The sequence below is a fragment of the Canis lupus genome, chromosome 18 (assembly GCF_003254725.2).
Source record: "Canis lupus dingo isolate Sandy chromosome 18, ASM325472v2, whole genome shotgun sequence".
NCBI lineage: Eukaryota > Metazoa > Chordata > Mammalia > Carnivora > Canidae > Canis > Canis lupus.
Window position 1 is genome coordinate 27,843,364 of NC_064260.1, and position 17,967 is coordinate 27,861,330.

The window sequence follows — 17,967 nt, forward strand, 5'->3', positions numbered from 1 at the left end:
TAGCCAAACTCCACCAAGAGAGGAAACAGGAGGTGGCTGTTCAGGCCCATGCGACACTTCAACACTTCATTGATATCAGAGATCCGGGCTCTTTCTCTCTTTCTGCACATATTCTTAGTTCAGAGCTTCCATATTTGAGGTCAATCCGTGGTTAATAGATGCTTGGGAAGGCTCCCACTGGGCAGCCTATGTTCCAGGAAGAGGGTAGGAGAAGGCTGAGAGGTAAAAGTCATATCTAAGTTGAGCCAGTTTCCATTTTTCAAAATGCTTTCCCAGAAGTTACATTTGGAAAATTCTACTTCTGTTCCAATGACTAGAATTTAATTAGCCACTTCTACCAGTGGGTGAGCCTGAGAAGTAGAACCAGACATAATACCCCATACCAATTCCAGATTCCATTAGAAAGATGTGAGGAGAAGTGGTCAGAGGATAGTCAACTAGAGTATCTCAGAATATCTCCCCTCATCACCCTTCACTCCTTAACTCAGAGATGTTTTCACTAGCTTTAAATTTGTCCTTTTTATTTTCTTCAAACCCTGTTTTTGAAGCAGGTGGTATCTAAAAAGTAATAATTTACTAAATAATAGCACTAATCGCTCACATCTGCTCAAGAACTGTGCTAAATATATTGCCTAAATGTTCTCATTTTATTATTTCAGAAGCGTGATGAGGTGAGTTCTAATTTTATCTTTATTTTTACCAATGATCCATTGATAAATAAGAGAATTTAAATACCTTGCTGATGTCACCTGGCTAATATATAAGAAACACAGGTTTCTAATTCTTATATTTCTTTACTGACAGATTTGTCTGTTCATTAGTTTATATATTCTCTCATCCTACATATGAATGAGTTGATCTATATGCCCTGACATCCTTAGCTGGGGGAGGGAGTTTATATTTTTTTGTTTATCCTCCACCATGGCTGAGAGACAAATTTTTCAGCAATTCTTCTACCTTTCTCTCTACCTGTACCTTCGTTTCATGCAAAAACTCCAAGCCCTGGATATCTAGGGGGTGATAGACTGAATTGGAGATACCACACTGTCCTCTAGCATATTTGAATCAATGCTTGTAAACTCCTCCTGTTGATAATCCTACCCTCTGACCGTAATGGAAACTCTCTGGTGGTGGTGTTTGTGTGTGCCACGTGTGTTTACAGTCCCTTTTTTATGTACATAGCTAGCATTTATTTCATGATTTCATTCATTCAACAAATTGTCATTAAACATCTTGTAGGTTTCCAGCCCTGTTGTAGGAGCAGGTGTCACAGCAGTGAACAGAGTCTTTGTCCTCATGAAGCTTATTGTCTACTTTGTGTACAGGTGAACTTAAGCTTAAAAATGTAATATTGCAGATGATTGTAATGATAAGCATAAGAAGAAGGGAAGACAGAGAAGGCATTGGGGTGGGGGACAGAAGAGATGGCTGTCTTCTCATTATTAAGATGTCCTTGGATGAGAGACCACAAGGGGAGGAAGGAACAAGCCATATGGATTTCTGAGAAAATCATCCCAAGAAAGGGGAGCAGCAAGTGTAAAGGTCTTGTGTGTGTTGGGGGGAGAAGGGTATGTGAAGCTGTTTCAGGAACAGCAAATAACGTATTCTCAAGGACTCATTAATAAGCCAGACTAACAGATACAGAACTCTGAAGGATAAAGAAGAAATCCAATTGTGAGGTTATTTTCCAGTTCAAGTCTTCACATAGACTCCAAATCTAATCTTAGAAATAATGTAAATGATGCAGAAGCTAACAGGCAAATGGAAACACACACACACACACACACAGAAATTCTTGTACCTGTGAATCTGCCCTTCAGTCTCACGTTCTCAGACAATCATTGCTTCCTCACCACAAGTGTCCTCTTCTGCAGTGAAAGGCAACATTTCCTGCATGATTATGGCTTAGCAAATGGGAATCACAGTGTTGGTTAGGTGCTTTACATGAAACCACTATCTTAATAAATCGTTTGGACCATCCTACAAGGTCACCCAGCTCTTTCTCAGATAGATTCAGAGAGATTGTTGTTCAAGGTTCCAGGAAACTAATAGCCAGCAACCTTTGACCTTTGAGCAGGGACCTGAGTAAACATAAACTCAAGCTCTGCAATAATCAGGGGAATACTGTTCCTGCAGAGAACAGCAATTATGCTGGTCTCAAGGCAGCTGCCTGGTAGACATGATAGGTGTTTGGAAAGGTTAGAGTCCAATGAAACACACAAACAAAAAAAGCAAAAAAAAAAAAAAAAATCCAAAAAAAACAAATATATATTTTGAACCAAAGCGTCTTGGAAAATTTTTTGGGAAAGTCTAAACCACAGAGAAAGAAATAACTTCAAGTCCATGGTATGCTGCTATAGTTAGAACTCCAAATTATGCTGAGACCACAAAATTTATTTTATTGCCTTTTATTGTTTTGTTATTTGTATAAACCAATTTTCTTGTAAATACATTCTGTATTCTCTGTAAATACATTCTTTCAAATATTTATTAAATACTTACTGTTTCCTAGATTAAATACTTATTGTTTGCACATTTTTTTAATTCCTGAATTTAGATAGTACCTGAACGTGCATTTCACTCAAGGGGATTGAATCTAAAGAATAAGTGATTCCATCTGAATACTTGAGACACTCTGCTTGGGAGGCAGACCTGTAACTGCCATATAAGAGAGGGACGATGTGCATCATCTAAATAAGGATGACTTCAATATAGACTCCAGTGATACCAAAGTCCTTTTGGAAAAGGAAGAATTGGAGCTTTTGTACATTTGGTCTCCTTTCTCCCAGTTTTTCAATCTCCTAACATAAGTTGTAATCAGTGTCCCAAGATATGTTGGTTGTTACGGAAGGAAGTTCTTTTTAAGAAGTGAATTTTGAAGGAGGCAGGGAGACGAGGACAACCTTAACATGGAACACTTCAAATTAATTCTTAATTTTACCTGCTTGCTAAGTTACATTCTACAACCATTCAGCAAAGTATAGAAATAAAATTTGACTTTTTTCCCTTGTATCTGAAACTTCTGTCAGAATAATAGGACTACATGGTGAATTAAAAAAAAAAAAAAAAAAAGAAAGCCTTGCTATATTCTCAAATCTGCATAAAGTCACAGAATAAAACCTTTGTTTAGCTTATCATTTATGCATATGTATAATACTCCATGGCGATTGATGATAAATTTAAAATACTGAGGTGTCTAAAGAAGAGATCATATGGTCCCTGTTCGTCCTGCAATCCAGAAATAATCGTTAGCTTTGTGACATATTTTCTTCCAGGTTTTGATCCTTATGTAATTCATTTTACACGTCAGTCTCCCGTAACTCAAACTGAACGCCGAATTCTGTTTCCTAATGTCATTATTTAAATATAGAATACATGGCTTTGCATATTATTGCAGAGTTTTCAGGACTAAAATTTGCAAATGGAGGTAATTGCTCAGCTGATAGTTAATGTTAATAGTTTTCCAGAGTTTTTTTGGTGTCATATTATAAATAAGTTGGATATTAACAACATTTTTTCCTCTAAGGCTGAAATTTCATGATGTCTTTTTATATGATTCTTTGCTTTTTTTCCAAATGAGAGGAATGGCTATTCACTTGGATATTGTTAACCTTTTGATTTTACTTCTCTATGTTATTTGCAACACAGGAATTACTTATTTCAGTAGGGAGTAAAAAGATTTTTGAAAATATTTTTTTATTTCCTTCAAATATTGAGCACATTCTAAGTATTCTCTAAATATTTATTAAAGTCTAAGAGAAGAACATTTAGGAAGTATGATTTTTCTTTTGTTTAGCTTTTATTTCTGGGACTCATTGTCAACAGTCTCTTGTTTTGACAATTGCCTGGGAGATTATATTTGCTTCAGGTTAAATGCAGAATTGTTGAAATTCAAACATAAGCTCATTCAGTGAAGGCTCTTATAATTGGCAGAAATGGACTTAACTAAACAGTAACCTTGGCAAAATAAATTTGAACTGGCAGCCAATTCACAAAATTGCTAATTGTTCTCGCTTAACTGTATATTTTAGTTGGCATTTGGTCCTTCACTATGACATGCATATATAGAGCCAATCTCATGTCCTTTTAATATTATTTCAACTTGAGCTCTCCAAATTACTCAGAAGTGTAGTTCACAAGTTAAATATTTTATGTGTTTTAAAGTATAACTTACACTAACATTCCAAAGAATGAGAAGATCTCAGTCCCCAGGTCTCTGGCTATCTATATACACACATGTTATATATGTGCATACACACACACTTACTATCTGTTGGTAAATAATTTTTTTTTTTGGTTTGAATATCACTCATTCAGTCAAGTGATATTTCCAGAATGTAGGTGGTGGCCTTGGACACAGGGCTTTTGAAGTACAGTTCCTATCTGAAAGCAGTGGTTCTCAGCTAGGGATGACTGTGGGCTCCCACCCCCTGGGGACATTTGACAATATTGGGAAACATTTTTGGTTGTCATTTCTGATGAGGCGTGGGTTGGACTAATATCTGGTGTTTACAGGTCAGGGAAGCAGCTCAATATCCTGAATTGCACAGGACAGCCCACACAACAAACAATTATCTGGTATAATACATCAATATTGCTGAGGTTGAGAGACTCTGTCTTAAAAGATCTCATAATCTCAGAGTAGGAGGCAAGGTATATTATTACATCAATGGAATTAAAATTGTAAGTGCCAAGAAAAACTATTTGTGGCAGAGATACAAAGGAAGATGTTGTCAACTTTCCCTGGAAAAGACTAAAAGACTTGAGAAAGTGATATTGAGCTGAAGGGTGTGAGAGGGGTCAAGGAGCAATCATTTCAGGGAGAGAAATAGCTGGAATGAAGTCATGGAAATATAATATTACAACTACCTTAATTAAGCTGGAATTCAACATGGTGTAATGGAGCCCTGTGAAAAGTAAGTCCAACTAAACCAGTTGTCAAAGACTCAGTGATCAAGATTCAGTTGTACAAGCTGAAGAATTTAGATGTCATCCTATGGTCAAAAGAAATCTACTGGAAAGATCCATGGGATAAAAGACTGTTGATTAGTTTCGTTTTTGTTTGTTTGTTTTAAATAGAGAAAAAATACCTCTGGCAGCTAAGAGAAAACTATATGAAAACAAAAATGATTAGAAGGATGGATATCAATTAAGTATAATACAAATTAAAAGTCCAGAAAGCTGCCCTATATCACTAAAAGTCGTGTTGATTGTAACTGCTGTGTAATGATAATGTGTTAAGGAGGCTGGCTGGATGGAAATTACCTCTCCACTAAATGTGGCTGTTGAGATATCAAATCATTATTAAAAAAAATGAGTTATTTGTAACACTGGTAGTAGACTAGTTCATTTAAGGAGATGATCAGAGGAGAAAACCAGTCCTCTGAAAATGCTAGTATTTAAATTATTAAGCAGAGAAAGGGAAAAGAACTTTTGTGTGCTGTGACAAGTAGTCAGAAGAGATATGACGGGGACAAATAAGGTGGCATATTGAGATAGAGCAGAAGGGTATCTGGTCACTATGTGAAATTAAGCTGATGCAGAAGAATGCCCTTTCCACTATCAAATCCACCAAATTATAAAGGAAGTAGTTTTTAAATACTTAGCCAGAGTAAAGAATCAAGAAGGAGGACTCCTTAGATCCCAGGGGGGAAGAAAGAAATTTAAGGTAATTCTTTAGCTATAATCAGAGGTCCACATTCTCACAGAGTTACCAGAACTGGGGAACAGGCCCTAATTGCTGAGTCTGATGCTTTCATACCCTCCCAGAGGAGCCCAGGACACAGGGTCCATATACAAGGACACTGCACATATATAACTTGCAAGATCCTTTGAGACAGGAAGTTATTTTGCTGAGTTCTTGAAAGTGGAACTAGGTAAATGCCAACCGGAAGTTGAAATGAGTCGTTTTGGGGAAACTGGCAGTATGAAACAGCTCTAAGCAAACGCAGAGTTCCAAATGGCTACTGCTTATGTGGTGGAAGAATGACAAGTTGGGAACTTAACAAAAGTCCTAATATAAATTCAGTGACACCAAGGACACAATAGGGGGAATATGAGCTGCACTTAGGTGGGGATTGCTGTGAACTGAGGCTCCTAAAATACCCCTGTGTCACTGTGCTCAAGGTGCCATAACAAAATAGCACTGCCTCCATGGCCTAAACAACAGATACTTGTTTTCTAGCAGTTCTGGGGCTAACAGTCCCATAACTGATCAGATCAGATCAAGGTGATCCCAGAACAGATCAGATCAGATCAAGGTGATCCCAGAACAGATCAGATCAAATCAAGGTGATCCCAGAACAGATCAAGGTGTTACCAGGGCTGATTTCTGGTGAGACCTCTCTTCTTGCCTTGTGGCCATCTTCTCTCTGTGAACTCACTTGGGGTTTCTACTGTGCACTTACTCTTGGCGACTCTCCCTATAGGAACACCAGTCCCATTGGATTAGGGCCCCGAATCTGTGACCTCATTAAACCTTAATTATGTTTTTAAAGAGCCTATCTTCAAATGCAGTCTTTGTGGGCTCAAGGTTTCAACTTGTGGATTTTGAGGAGACAGTACAGTCCATAAAAACCTCCAGGAAGATGAGTTAAGAATAAAATATTAAAATTCCCTATGGAAACTCAAAAGAGAGTCAGAACATGCAACAAACAGAATTTACAACCTAGAACTAGAGATAATAGAACTCTCTGGAAGAGACTTGAAAATATGTGTGTAAAAGCTTACATAAAGAAAGAAAAAGCTCAGACATCAGACCTGGAGAAGGACCCCCATCTTGAGCTGTTGAGCACTGGAGCTGTATGATTTGAAGGTTGTGAGCAAACACATTGGTAATGATGTAGGTAAGTGTAAATAAGCATTAGTAACTTGGAAATAGATTCGATTAAATTATCCAGACACGCAGCATAGGTGTAAAGATAAAAAGAAAATAACATAGCATACTTTGGAAGACAGAGAAGAAAATTTTTCAGAAGAGGAGACTAGTAATGAAAGACATGATGGCTCTCAGTATTTTTCTGGACTGAAAAGAGATGCCAGTCTTCAGAATGACTGAGCGTACCACGTCCTTGACAGGATGATTAAAAACAAATCTACACCTAGATATATCGCAAAGAAACTTCAGAACTCACACCAACAGAAAATCTTGGAAGCGATCAAAGATGAAATATCTATTGCAATCAAAGGGGTGAAGATTAGAATTACAGGTGCTGTCCTACAGTACAAGTAACTTGTGGGGACAAGTAACTTCGTGGAGGGATAACTTCAGAGGGTGGATGAAAAGTAATTGTTAAGATACAATTCTGCACTCACCCAAACTATAACTCAAGAGTAGATTTAAAGTTTTTTTTTTAAATACTCATAAAAAATACTGTGAGGATTAAGGACTCAATCTCACTGAAAAACAAAACAAAACTATTGCAGCATGAAAATCAGTAAGAGGCAATCGAACCCCCTCCTCTGAAAATAAGGATGGGATGGTGAAGGGAATACTTTGATAAACATTTAGATAAGTGGAAGTAACCTTGGACTGTAAAAATAATATGGATGGTTGGATAGATGGATTGGTGGATGATACATATTACTAATTTCTTTGTCATTTAAGAAGAGGTGTTTTACAAGGCACAACCAAGACGACGTAGTCCATTAGGGGAACAAATTTGGTGTGGATCTTATCTGCGAGGAGATTAGATTTACTGATTAATGGTAAACTCTTACCCATATATGTTTAAATTTTATGAGTGAACTCCAACAGAAAAGAAAAAGAATATGTAGTCTCTAGATAGAAGGAAACGGAAGGGCGGGATAAAGAAGACTGCATGACTTGAACAGGATAAAAATGTGGACATAAAGGATACAGATGAACTAGAGGATAATGGTTTTCTCTGGGAGGAAAGAGTGAAATTGGGGAGGATTGCAAAGTGGTCTCCTATTCTTTCTAAGGTAAAACCTTATTTGTTAAACTAAGGTACACGACCTTTCTAAGGTCGTGTATTTGTTAAAAACAAATAAACCAATAAAGCAAAATATTTAATATTAGTTAAAACTGGACAGATGAAATTTGTTGGTTGTAGCTACTTGGCATGTTTCTTTATTATCTATTTTTTTTTTTTTTACTTAACTATATTAACAAGTTTCTAAAAAATGTGCATTGGGGTTGGATACAACCATGCTCTTACCGCATATTACTGTGTAACTTGGGTGAATTTGTTCAATTTCTTTAGGTTTCGCTTGCTTCATTTTTAAACGTGTACAATGATAGAATATTCTCTACCTTCCGGGGCTGTTTTAACAACGTAAAGTGTGTGCACGGTACCTGGAGGAAATATGCGTCCAGTGTATGGTAACCGATGTGAGTAAAGCCGCAGTGAGAGCATGAAACCAAAGGAGAGTCTTTAAATCGAGAAAGGAGGTGTCACCTCTTACATGCTGAAGCAAAATGTCCACATAACTGACCGTTGGATTGAACTCTTACGAGGTCATTGGTGAAGTTTACCTGGGCAGCTTGGGGGGATTGGTGAGAACAGAAGACGGTGGGCCGGAGTTGAAGAGGGGAGAGGACAGATGCGAAAAGGCTTGCAGCACATTGTGTAAAACAAGGAGGCAAGGAAAAATCATGTACTTATTTATAGAAGCAGGAGAGAAAACAGATATAAAATGGGAGACTGCAAATGTGAACTATTTCAAGTAGTTTGGTTGTGGAGGAAAATAGGTCAGTGACTAGAGGTAGAGGCTCGTGTGTGTGTGTGTGTGTGTGTGTGTGTGTGTGTGTGAGGCAGTGGTAAGGATTTTGGCGTGTTAACGGACTGAAAGGAGAGATCCGGTGGGAAGGGGCAAGGTGAGGAAACAGGAACCGAGGTAGAGCACTGAGGGGTTAAGGTCCCAGAAGGGGCAGGAGGAGTTGGGGTTCAAGAACACCGATGGAAGAGTTGGCCTTAAGCAAGAGAGAAGTAGGTGTTCTGAGATGAAAAGGCAGTGGACTGTGATGCTGCCGGTGGTCGTGTCTGCATCTTCCCTATCGAGGGTGAGAACTCAGGCCTTGAAATACTCCATATTTCCTATGATGGAAAAAGTGGATTCAGACCCAACTCCTCTCAAGAAGGGTTTTTTTTTTTCTTTCTTTTTTTTTTCTTTTTTTTTGCTTGTGAACGATCATCGTTTGAGACTTCAAATCAGCACACGTGTTTCAAAAAGTCTCGAAAGTTCCACAGAAGGGATGATGTGTCAAAGTTACTGGCTAAGCCTTTGGGAAATAAACAGGAACCAAGACTCCACATTTCCATGTCCTCTACAAAATCAGCTTTCCAAAAATAGCCTCATACAAGCTGTAGTCACAGTTGAATGTCATGTTTCTATTATTGTGATGACATAAAATCATTAAACCACTGCTAGTAGTAAAAGCAGTCATGTCTGGTAATAGAACTGCTCTGTGCCCACGTGAAGGGAATTGCATTTTAAATGACACATGGAGAGCAACGTCCTCTGGAGGGGAGTGGCATGGACTGAGGTTTTACTTCCACAGTGATTTATTAAATGTCCTCTCTGCTATTTCTGTAGTACTTAAGCTCTTGGTTCTGATGAGTGATGTCAAAATTTCAAAGAAGTTCTCAAAAAAAAATTTAGTCATTTGCTGAACTTTTGTGTATTTCTTGTATTTAACGTAGCTGGAAAAAAATATTAAAAGTTTCCAATATCAAGACCCAAACCCACTCCCTCAATCTCTCAAGGCTCTTGGTCTGGGCCTCTCATTACATCTTCTCTTAAATCCTATCATGCAAGCAGAATTATGACATACGGGTCCTAATGCTCACACAACCCAGTGAGAGAGAGGTGGCCATGGGGAGATGAGTACAATGGACATTTCAAGACTGAATTCAATCTTCCCAATATCAATTGGAATTGAAATTCCGGTCTGAATTTAAAAAATGAAATTAAAAAAAAATAAAAAATAAAATAAAAATGAAATTTAAAAGAGACATTGAATTAAATGTCTCTCTCAGGTTCTGAAACTATTACAAATGGACCAGGAAGTTTTGACTTCCTCAGGCATTCAGACATCAGTGCCATCATCAGTAAAGTTGAACTGAGAAATACGCTTTGTATATAAGGCCAAAAGAGACTTCCCATCATCCCCCTAAAACTGGGCCCTGCAGTACCTGTTGAGAGAGTCTAGTTACAGAGCCAGTTCATTGCATGTAGGAATAGAAACCGCCTCTCACCTCTCACGAGTAGTTGGCACAGGTGCACTGACCTTCTACAGTAGAGCCCCTCTTCTTGTGGGGAAGGGAATGGTCAGAGGTGAGGATTGGCATCTATCTAACTCTGCCAAGAGAACCGAATGCCTATCAGTCCGGGGAATGGATGACCTCCCCAGACATAACGTGACCTCTTCTCCATGGCCTCTCATTCGATCAGTTTTATTCAGTTAATACACTGAAGAGTCTCATTCTCTGTTACATAATGAGCTTCTCAAGAATGCCAAGTGTGTCGATCAAAGCCAGGCCAAGACGCCAGTGAGACCACACACCGGGACCGATAAAGGACATTATATTGGAGGCGTTCACCAGGGGAGGGGTCTGGGCTCTCCAATTGCCCACTGTGCTTTGGGGACAGAATGCAAGTATTCAGCAAATTGAAGCATTGGGCTTCAGGAGGCTTTCATGAAACTTGATTAGGAAAGTAGGAGCCCCCCCCCCCCACCCCGGCATGGTTAAGAGCTGGAATCCATCAATGGTGTCAACATCGTCCTAGCGCCAAGTCCTGTTCTGCCAAGTTGGACAGCCATAGTTGTGAGGACATAAGCCTCTTCTCTGACAGGATCGGTGTGCTGGCCTGAGAGCCTGAAGGGTTCCAGCTCTTGGACATATTTGACCATGACCAAATTTGCTACCTCAGCATCTCAGTAGAACTGATTGCTTAAGCACTTTCCCTAGCCGACTTCCACGTGCTCTGCGGGAGGCCACATCCTCCTTTGGGGGACTGGCAAGCGGGGCATAGGCTTTAGAAAAGCTAATTCTTCTCGGTGCTGGCCTGACTCGTCTTCTCATTTGGCACCAGGGTGCTGAGTATAGTGTATTGTAATATATCACTGTTGAATAAGGAGATAATGCAGAGAGGAAGGAATAAATGAATAATTAAGTGGTGAGACAGTGTCGTCACCGGGCTAGCTTTCCTTCACACCACCCCTCCATTCTACTCTTTGAAAGGTGTCTAGGGACTAAGCAGGAGTCTTCTTTGTCTCTCTTCCATGAGAAATTTCTCTGACCTGGAATGAAGATTTAACCCTGTCATCAAATGATGCCAATCACATTGGCAACAGAGTCGCCGATTATAGAATAAGGACTCTCTATGTCTCTTCATGAAAGCCCTCGAGTTTATTTTTTAGTTCCTTTTAAGATGTGATATGATCTCCTTATTTGTCCTAAAAATCCCCTGGAATTAAATCCTAAATTTTAATAATAGCTAGCATTTTTGGATGATCACTATGTGCGGGTGCGGTGATAAACACTTGACATAGATTATCTCATTTAATCCTCACAGAAACCAAATGAAGTGTTTACTGTCATTATCCCTATTTGATGAAGAGGATACTGAGGCTCACAGAGAATTAACTTGTCCAGAATCATCTAATATCGAGTAATCACAAGTGAATGAGCTGAAAGCACACACAGAAGCCGGGACCAGACTTTGACTGAGGGGAGAACTTACAGAGACAGAACAGTAGCAGGTGAGCAATCGTCTCGATGCCAGTTGCACAAGGGAACCGGGCCACCAGTTGTAAGACTCGGAAGGGACCCCAGTCTTGAGCCTTGGGGCCCAGAAGCTGCGGGTGGAGGAACCACCGCCTCTTCTCTAGGATGGTTTGGAGCTGAGGTCCAGACTTTGTATTTGCAGCTCTATGCTGTAGCAGATGTGTAGCTTCCAGCCCGAATCCTCGACCTCGGCATTCATGACTGAGAGTTTACCAGCCCAGGTCACAAAGGTTAATCCTTGGCTATGACCGAGCCATTAATTGGCAGAACTTTTATCCAAGTACCTTACTCTGATGAATGCCAGAGTCTCCCCAGTCTGATAAGATGGGCAAGGAGAACCTGAGATAACGCTCCCTATGTGCATTTCAAGGGGCAGCATGGTCCACGGTACACACCTTTCCTGCCCTGTATTTTTATCTCTTGCTTCTAGTGGACCATTTGAAATATTTATGTAGTGTGCACCCACGTCTGGCCCTTACAGCTCACCATCCTGGTGCTATGGGCTCCATGAGAATGTGAAATTTAATTTGGCTATGAGTCACTCAGGAGGATATGTTGTTGACCATGGATTTGATAGGCTTATCCTCTGGGATTTGAGGGGGCGGGGATGGGTGGGGACAGGATAGCACCTAAGAAGTAGGGTTTCTTGGAGGAAATGAAGTCACAGATACGGAGGTTGTGACTTCTGTGCTGTGAGTGGGCATGTTTAGGAGATTTTATACCAGAGTTGATGATATTAAGGAATTTGTGTCGTTTAGGTCATGCAGTTTGAGTTATTTGTCACATTGAATTTTATTTGTATATGTCTCAGCATCTAATTTCACGATTTCCAGTGTTCCTCAGTTTCACTTTATGAATTTATAAACTTTATAAAATGTCTTGAGCTAAGAGAAATTGTCGGTAATTTAACAGTGAAAACACCTTTACTACTAAGTAAGAGGTTCATGAGGTCAGGGCTGCGATCTGTTTTGTTAATTGCTGTGTGTTCCCCGTGCGTAGATGCCAGTCAGTGCAAAGTTGTCACTCCATGAATATTTATTGTTTGAGCAGGAAAGTAATGATGACTCTTTGGCTACGAAAATTGATTATTAAATCATTTGAATTCTCTTGGAATATGAAAGTTTTGCTTTTAGTTACGTGTATTTATTAAAATAGGTAGAGGTGAAGGGAAGGATTTTTCATACCAAGAATTCTTTACGTGTGAATATAATGAGGTGGAAAAAGTGATCACCTTTTCTTATTTAACACCTCCCAATCATTTGGTTTTCAGTGGGAAGGGCCAATATTTCCAGAATATATATATATTTTTAAATCTTATGATTACGCATACTTTCAGATGTATAGAAGTATGTATATGTGTGTGCGTGGTGGAGGGTGGCTCATGATTTGAAAAGTGTACTCATCTCTGGTGATCATCCATTGTTTTGTCTATATAACCTCCTCCCCTGCGCAAAAAGAAGACAGAAATGTCCAATAAGGAAGGGCCAAATAAATCCTTAGTTTCAAAGTTCTACAAGTAATCCCAACTCGGCAGAGTATGGAACGGACAAGATGAGGGAACCACCTAATGTTTTCCCCTGTGAACGTTTCCAGTCTAATCTTATAGGCACAATATGAAGCCGTCGTGTGTGAGGGTTCTGCTGGGCATCAGTGCTGTGACAAGTAAATAGAAACTCCTTCAGGCCATGAAAAATGTCATGGTTCTAAATATAGCTGCACCTTTATGTCAACGGAACTTCAAGAAGATGTGAAGGTTTCTGGAGTATTAGTTGAAGGCAGTCTTCTGTTTTGACTTCTGTAAATTTGCTTTGGGGTCTGTGTGTGTGTGTGTGCGTGTGTGTGTGTGTGTGAGTGTGTGTTTCTTTTCCTGGCCCTTATCCATTTGACTTTCTTCCCGATGACCCTCTCTCTGACTTTTCTTTAGATAATTTGAGAATACTGACTGTAGAGATGCCAGGGGTGAAAGGGATCTTCATCCCCAGTGAACTCCAAATAGCAACTTTCTTGTCTCATTCCCAGAGGAATTTTTTGTAATCTTGTTGGAAGCATTTCTGCTGTACTGTAATGTCTACAGGAAAGAATGATGAACAAATCCTCTCATTAACTACATTTTAATGGGCTTTGTTAAAGTCAGCTCACCCCAGTCTCAAAGTGAAAACAAAAAACAAAAATCCTGACCTCACAAATGAAATGTAGTGAAAACAATATAGTAAAGACAGTGTAGACTCTATCACTGAAATTTAAACTTTTCAGATCCTAGTGGCTTTTTTTTTTGTAAAAAATGCTGAAGAATTCTATCCTTATAAAATAAATATATACATAAAATCTGCAAAACAAGCTACAGCTACTTTCGAGAGATGTATTTGAGAAAGTCTTTTATTTTATCCTATAGAAATATCTTGATATCACATTAAAACCCCCACATAGTCGCAGTTTATTGTCAGACCGTTGCAATCTGTGCGTCACAAGACCATGCCATGCATGTCATGGGTTGAATGGGTTACAAGTGTGCTGGGATCATAAACCTTTTCTGCTTTTAGGCAGCAACATAAGGTCAAGGGCAACTAAATCTGCAGCATCTTTCTCCTCCCATTGTGAGTAAGCATGACAGTTTTCCCTAGTAAGCCATCCAAGCCTTATTTTCCACATGATCCTTAACGTGAAATAGTTTGAACACACTGCTGAAGAATCATCCACTTATTCTTTCCATGGATGCTTCTGGAATACCTCCTATTTATGAACCAGTGCATTAGATAGGAGTGGGATAATAAAGGTGACTAAAGCTTATTTTGTGACCTCGAGGAAGTCATAGCTACCACTAAGCATACTACCACCCACCATATGTGTAGACTTACTGGAACACAGAAGAGAGTCAGCCTAATTTAATTTGGAATGAGAAATGGGCTGAAGACACACATCACCAAAGAAATGATACTTAACTGAAGTTTGTGGGTTAAGTGGAGTTTACGAGGAAGGGTGTATGTTGTGATAATACTGTTTTTCCAATAAATAGTTTTCTATTACAAGATTTTTAATGGTTCCATACTATTAGCAAGGTGTGGATAGAACACAATTTAATTGAGCTCTTTTTAGGCTGATTCCATTTTTTTGACAGCTGTAAACAACGCTGATATAAAGATTCTTACAGCGAAATCATAGAACATGCCCTTCATTCCCTTCGTAGGATAGAGTCCCAGTTGTGAAATCACTGGTTCAAAGAAGCAACACTTTTTAAAAGCTTAACTACATTTTCTCAAGCTAGCATCATAAAAGCGTGTTGCTTTGAGGTCAAACTTATGTTCCAAGTATAAACATTTTTTTTTCTGTTTGTTATTTGACCTAAGTGACCTTCATTACTCTTAGTTTCTTGCTTCAAATGAAAATGAAGATCATAATAATTACCTTAAAAAGCTGCTTTAAAAACTATAGTGGAAGTTAATAAATACCTATGAAATCCCTCTTGTGTTTTTGACAATAGGTACCTTGGCCATAAAATCCAAGTGTCTTAAATATTGTAGGTTAGCGTCATTCATGTATTTCCAGCAGGGAATGTGCACGTCTAAAATAACTGTGTGGTGTAGTTACACACAGTTCATCACATGGACCAAATTTCAAAAAAAAAAAAAATCTGACCCATTGTCCATATAAATAACTTTAGAATTGCTGGACTGTGCTCAGAAATTTGATCTGAAAGACAGAAAGGTTCTAGCCCTCGATGAAAAGACAGAAGCCCGGAATAAAATCCTCTTTCTTCCACTTATTTCCTGTGTGATTAATTCCTCTGACTCTCAGTTTTATGACTTGGAAAAAAAAAAAAAAAACATAAGGTCACATTTTCGTTCTGCTTCAAAGAATCAAATGAGCAATGTAAATAAAAAAATATAGATAATAGATAGATCTCTAAATTGCTATTCTGATATCACCTACTATTCTTATCGGTTTTTAAATCTACCGTGAATCTTTTTACTGATTGGGAGAGAAGAGGCAGCAGGCAAGAGTGTACCCTTCCCTCATGCTTGTCAGTGGGTTACGCATTTTTCATATTCTATTGATGTGGGGCATTGACTGGAAGGATTGGGATTTATTTTTGAACTCCTGTCAGCACTCCATAATTAACATTGCCCAGAAGAGAAATGCTATTTTGCCTCCTGCATCATCAACACACTGTCAGCAAATAAGGAAGGCATCGTCTTTGCCATTATTACTGCTAATGTATGAAGCAGAAAAGAACAGCTGGATTTTCACACACTGGGCTGTTGGAAGCACTGGCATTTAGTGAGATTTATTTTCAATTTCTACCTGCTTCTATTTGCCTAAAAACGTCTTTAAAGGGGAAAAAATATATCATTTTTATCCCAAAGCTTATTTTGAACCTCCCAATTTAGGAGTTTACTGATTTCAATTTACTGATCTCAAAGTTCTTTATCTCAATGTCATTTTTTTCTCCTTGACAAAAAAATGCAAAGCTAATTGTTGATTGCTCACTGGCTATTTTACTTCTCTACCTTTACTCTTCTATTGTCTCTGTGTCCTAAATTTCCTGTACTGTTTTAATTCTCTCTCCGGTCTCCAGTTTTGCTTATATTCATAGTGGCAAGGAGTAGGGATAATCTTTTAGAATGAAATAATTGAAAAAAAAATAGAATGAAGAATTGTAGGGGCTAAATCTTGCTGCAATCAGATGGCAATAGTGAGCTCAGAACTTTAAAAAGGCAAAGCAATCAATCAATCAATCTGTAGCCTCCATAGTTACAGTGTGCTAAAATTAAGTAGTCTAAGGTTATTTTCTTTGAGGTTTTTGTTTTTGTTTCTTCAATGACATAATGGGAATGTGAAATAGTACAGCCATCATAAAGCAATTTGATGCTAAAAAGCTAAACATAGTTTAATGTTAAACATAGTTACCATTCTGATCTGGAAATCCTACTTAAAGGTGTGTACCTGAGAGAACTGAACATACTATCAACCAAAAACTTGTACGTGAATGCTCATAGCAATTTTATTCACAATAGCCCTAGAGTGGAAACAACCCAAATATATGTCAACTGATGAATAAATGAACCACATAGAGTACTTCATACAATAGAAAATTATTTGCCACTAGAAAGGAATGAAGTGTAGATGCACGCTTCAACATGTGTGAACTGTGAACTCACGGGCAGGAAAAGGGCAGATACAAACGGCCATAGATTCTATTACTCCTCTTACATGGTCTGTCCTAAAAAGGCAAATCCACAGGAATGGAAGAGTAGATTACTTGTGGTCAGAGGTAGGGGACAAGAGACCCTGAGGGGAGATTGATAATGGGCATGGGATTTCTTTATGAAGTGATGAAATATTCTAAAATTACATATCTACAATCATTGCACAACTTTGTGAATGTACTCAAAACCACTGAATTGTACACTTTCTTCCCCACCCCCCTCCACCAAGGATCTAAAAATGAAAAAGGAAGAAGTGGATGAATTATGTACGTTAAGCGAGCAACTGTTTGGTATGGTAATTGCATCTCAATAAAGCTTCTACAGAAAAAAGTAACACATCCATTAATAAAACATAGAAACTGGGAATGGCGGAAATGAAGGGGAAATGATGACTAAACAATTTATCATCATAAGCTTTTCATGTTAAACATTCTTTATAAACATTTCTATTTTTAAAAACCCCAGAATATCTTTTCACTAAACGAACCATGATTTACTTAAATATTTTTTTTTGTTTGTTTCAGTTGTAGGTGTTTGCCAACTAACTATTCACTAGTCTAGATTTTTTTTTTTTTTTCATTTTTATTGAGAACCAAGCAAAGTGTCTGTGGTCACTGATGCAAACCTGGTATCGTTACTCCAGAAGTAGTTACCTACTGGCAGCCTGGTAATCTAGAGCTGCTTGTCCTCTTACTTGGACCACTGCTGTCACTAGAACTCATCGTAGGAGTAGACTCCTACAATGACATGGCCAACGGTGATTGAGGGTGTTCTTCATATACCCCTTATTTGGAGGAAAGTGAGAGGTCTGTTTTCCCTTCATTCAAAACAGATTTCAAGGCTTCACCTAGCTAAATGCTGCAGGCAGGTAATTCGTGAACCAGTAGACCACAGACTGACGGCCCAGGATGGAGACTAGAACAATAGGGTAGTGGAGAAGCTTCACGTGTCTTTTTACTAATGCAAGATTTAGTACATTTAAGGATATTACAATGAGATCAAATCAAATT

General features: G+C 38.6%; 1 protein-coding gene across 7 annotated transcripts in view; it reads left to right on the plus strand.

Annotated features, from left to right (window-relative positions):
* Window positions 1-17,967, plus strand: part of LRRC4C (leucine rich repeat containing 4C) — a 1,155,306-nt gene that overhangs the window by 218,880 nt on the left and 918,459 nt on the right. For all 7 annotated transcript variants that reach the window (XR_007403558.1, XM_049096568.1, XM_049096569.1 and 4 more), the window contains exon 2: window positions 11,542-11,728. The gene's annotated coding sequence lies outside the window, so the exon portion shown is untranslated. The remainder of the gene's footprint in view (window positions 1-11,541; window positions 11,729-17,967) is intronic.